The 4906-nt window shown below is 34.5% G+C and overlaps 1 long non-coding RNA gene across 1 annotated transcript; it reads right to left on the minus strand.

Moving 5' to 3' along the window:
• Positions 1–1076: 1076 nt before the first annotated feature.
• LOC145094680 (uncharacterized) lies at positions 1077–1514 on the minus strand. Its single transcript, XR_013703481.1, has 3 exons — positions 1462–1514; positions 1272–1351; positions 1077–1149 (listed from the first exon to the last, which is right to left on the minus strand). It is a non-coding gene; the product is annotated as an uncharacterized LOC145094680 (long non-coding RNA).
• Positions 1515–4906: the final 3392 nt, after the last annotated feature.

A 4906-nucleotide genomic window follows, 5' to 3' on the forward strand; every position in this document is an offset into this window, starting at 1 on the left:
TACATGTGATTTACATGTGAATCACATGTAATTCTTATGTGATTTACATGTGAATCACATGTAATTCATATGTGATTTACATGTGAATCACATGTAATTCATATATGAATTACATGTGATTTACTTATAACCGTCACACCATTATTCAGACAAATACAAAAATTCAAGAAAATTCGAACATGAACCATTATCAATTATGATTGACCTGACAGAAGAGCTCTTGGATGACACTTTGAATCATATCCACATGGAGATCCTTGTTCATCTTCCGAGTCTTGTTGTTCCATTTTTATAGTTGAGTTCTCATGCATATATATATCATTATATCATTATATATTCCATTTTTAAACTGCAGTGTCAATATCATCTTGCCCTGTTAAAAAGACAAGAATATCCCTCATTGGCTCCTACAAACAAAAAAAATGTATATAAAATAATTAAAAGAAATGAATTATTATATATTTTGTTTCAAATGTTGTATAAAATAATAACAGGTGTAGTGTACCTTATCATGAATTGACATTACTATTGAAACAGTAGCTTGAAGGTAGTCTGAAACAGGTTCCTCAATGTAAAAAATTTGTACATTAAATCCTCTACCCTGAAATAATATATTTTAAAGACAAGTGAATAAAAAATAATCATTTATGTTTTATTTTTTATTATATATTAATATAATATTATAATATACCTTTACAGACAAAATAGCAGGTTCAGTCTGCAGTCCATTATCATCTCCTTCCAACTGTGGCCTCCTTTTCCTGATGAATACAGTTATATATCAAGTTACTTTAATTATTAATGTTTTTAGTATATTTATAAGTATTTAACCCTTGAAATAAGTGGTTATATTAATAGGAAAACCTGTTATGAAAAAAATCAGCCATTGATTTTGCTTCAATTGTGGCTGATGTAATAATCAGGCGCAACTCAGGCCTTCTGCGTTGTATCTGAGAAATTAAAAATAAATAAATATATGAAAAAGAACTGATATTTCTTGCATTTCACAATAAATAAAAATGATACATGTTCTTTTAGTAAGTCGTTAGAAAAAAAGATGTTGAATCATTAAGTGATACCTTTTTCAGGGGACCTAATAATATATCTGTTGAAAGGGATCTCTCTTGAGCTTCATCAACCATAATCACACTGAAATATAATTCCCATTTTAAGAAGAAACAAATAATTTGAAAAGATAACAAAGTAAAAAAGAATAAATTAAAGAAATTGATAATGTCAGATTATAAAGAACAATTGATTAGAAACAGCACCTGTATTTGCTTAAAAGAGGATCATCCATCATTTCTCTTAGTAATACTCCATCTGTTAGAAATTTGATCCTTGTTAACTCCTGTCAAAAAGATAAATATAAATAAATAAAAGTTTGTTGTTATCTCTTGTGTTTAGACCAAGGATTGTTGGATAAATGTATCATTTATTGAGCTTTAGATAAAGTCTTACTGAATTTGTGACATCTTCAAATCGAATAGTATAACCAACTTATTCCCCAAGTTTGACTCACATTTCTTCTACTAATCTTGCAGCAACACTCTGAAAAAACATGAGATCAATCCAAAGTTGTAATTAGATGTAATTTTAGTGAAAATTTAATGAAAATGAAACTAAAGTATATGCATTAAAGGATAATAATAATGAACATTAAACAAAAAGAACTTTGATGATGAATACCTGCACAGCCAACCTTCTTGGTTGAGTGCAAGCAATAATCCGACCATTATCAGCCCATCTTGCTTCCTTAAGGTACTGCAAGATTATATAAAATGTTTCAACAAAAGCCATTGAAACTGGAAGGGGGAAAAAGCACTACGAAACCCTAACTACATAAACCTTTATAACAAGCACTACAAATACAAAGAGAATAATCGGGAGTACACTTGAAACAAAGTCAGTATCATATCTATAATTTCAATTAGAAAATCTGACATCAAAAGTCATTGAAATTGAGTGTTTTTCGCGAGCGAGAGTTCATACAAACAGAAGAAAAAGGGATGGGGAACCTGAGAGATTTGAGTAGTTTTACCACTCCCCGTTTCGCCAATGATTATGGTAGTGGAGTGAGTCTCCACCAGATACAAAATATACGTTATGTACTTGAATACAGGTAATCGCTTCCTCTGGCTCTCTAAGCTCGCATACCCATATCTATTGATTCCAAAGACTAATGGGTTTTGGCCATATGAACATTCCTATGTGCACATGCAAACCCTAATGCTTGGATCTAGGTTTCTCTAATTAAACATGCATTGAATCCAAGACTTCTAATGGCTAATAGAGTATAAGAACAATACAAAATCAAAGTTAGAAGTATACCTTGAAGCACTTGTTTGATCTTCTTGTTCTTGGAGCTTTAGAGTCACAAATGTCACTCCTCTAATGGCTTACAAACACCAACTAGCAAGAGGATGATTTGAAAGAGAGGAGAGGGAAGAAATCGGACAGGGTTTCTTTGCTTTAGTAGAGGTGCCGATTTCCCTTGCCCTAGGGGTCTATTTATACTTGTAAGGCTCCTAGGGTTTCACCCTTAAACCCTAGTTGGATAATCTTTACTCAAAGCAATCCAAATCCTTTCCATGATAAGCACTTGGACGATTTGTGGCTTATCCCAAGCCTTAGAAATCGTCCAACCCTATCCAAGATGGATTTACAGCCCAAAGTGTAACTATCAAATAATTGACAGTTTATACCCTCTTATTTAATTAATCTCTTTAAGTCACGAAATTAATTCTAATTAATTTATGACTTATATTAATCAAATAACAATATTATTATTCCTTATATTATTCTCATAATATATTAATAATATTTATTCTCTCATAATAAATCATCCTGTCAAGTTGCTATGGTGAAGGCAACCCAAAAGGACCATGCACAATCGGGTCAAATACTTGCCTAATATAGTTGCAGCCTTAGACACTATTCCAACAGTCTCCCACTTGGATAAGTCTAGTAACTATATGCACAAGTACAATTTGATTTGCAATCGTAGCTCTCAAAGACGCTGTCAAACTCTGATCTAATCAATATTGTCCTTTAGATAAGGGATCGTACAGTCCTCTGTTAGATATCATGCTGTCAATTCTATGGAATAATTAGTCTAGCATTTGGTTTCTCGATCTCCGATTCATTTGACATAGAACTTAATCGAACACATCAATTCAGTTCTGACCGGGCCCGACACATAAGTCAAATCAAATCATCGAGCGGCTGAGATATCGCTTTTACCCTCTTGGGATAAAAGTTACAGATAAACTTCGACTTATATGCATTTACTTATTCATTAATCAACTATACACAACAATGTGTTTTATAACACTGAGTTACTGATGCGTTTTCGCATTATTAATGTACAACTAATTAACAAATAACAAACCATATATCTAGGTTTTAAGACTATATGATATTATCGTCTTGCGATCAACCTTTTATATCATATTCCATAAGGTGATTCCAGCAAGCGCGGGTTTGTTCCAATGCTCAAAACCAGTTCATAAGCACTCATGAACGTTGCAGCAACCCTTTGCTATGTCTAATACCATTTAGACAATCTACACCCCAATTCATGACAATCTTCATTCATATCTACTTCCAACATATGAACGATTGTGGACAATTCAAACAATTCGATTATTCTTAATAAACTCAATTATTCTGGAAGTCAAACATGCAAAATGAAACAATAGTTAAACAATTAACATAAGACAGTAACATTACTCATAAATAATACTCCTTTATTTAATCATCAAATGTTAATTACATTTATCTATTACACGTTTCTACTACTATCTAATCTATGCTAATATCATCCTTCAGCCCAATACTCCTAGCATGCTGCAAGTGCTTAACCCTACTCAGTCCCTTCGTAAGCGGATCTGCTGGGTTATCTTCTGATGATATCCTCTTCACTACGAGTTGTCCTTCTTCTACACGATGTCTAATAAAGTGATATTTTTTGTCGATATGTCAAGATCTACCATGATCCCTCGGTTCCTTGGTCAAGGCAAAAGCTCCTTCATTATCACAGAAAATTTCCATGGGCTCCTTTATGGCAGGTACAACTCCAAGATAACCGATGAAGTTCTTCAACCATATCGCCTCCTTCGACGCTTCGCTCGCTGCAATGTACTCTGATTCGCACGTTGAATCACCTACGGTTTCCTGCTTGGAACTTTTCCAAGTTACTACTCCTCCATTCAGGGTAAAGACCCAGCCCGACTGCGAACGCTAGTTGTCCCTGTCGGTCTGAAAGCTGGCATCACTATACCCTCGCACCTTCAAGTCATCACTCCCTCCGAGGACTAAGAACCATTCCTTCGTCCTCTGAAGGTACTTAAGGATATTCTTAACCGCAATCCAATGGGCTCTGCCAGGATTCCCTTGATATCTGCTAACCATGCTCAAAGCAAAGGCTACATCAGGGAGAGTACAAGTCATAACATACATGATTGAGCCAACTGCAGAAGCGTATGGTACTCGGCTCATTTCTGCTATTTCAGCTTCGGTACTCGGACTTTAAGTCTTACTCAACTTGGCATTACTTTGTATCGGTAATTCTCCCTTCTTCGAGTTTTCCATACTAAAACGTTTTAGTACCTTCTCTAAGTAAGTGTTCTGACTAAGTCCTATTAGTCTCTTACTTCTTTCTCTCACTATCCTTATTCCCAAAATATAAGAAGCCTCTCTGAGATCCTTCATAGCGAAGCACTTCCCGAGCCAGGACTTAACCTCCTGCAGAGTCGGGACGTCGTTTCCTATGAGTAATATGTCATTGACATATAGAACGAGGAAGCTTATTATACTCCCACTGGCTTTGACATATACACATGATTCATTTTCGCTTCGTACAAATCCAAACTCTTTGACTTTCTCATCAAAGCAAAGATTCCAT

Source organism: Lactuca serriola, chromosome 3 (assembly GCF_051521515.1).
Source record: "Lactuca serriola cultivar US96UC23 chromosome 3, Lser_US96UC23_V15, whole genome shotgun sequence".
NCBI lineage: Eukaryota > Viridiplantae > Streptophyta > Magnoliopsida > Asterales > Asteraceae > Lactuca > Lactuca serriola.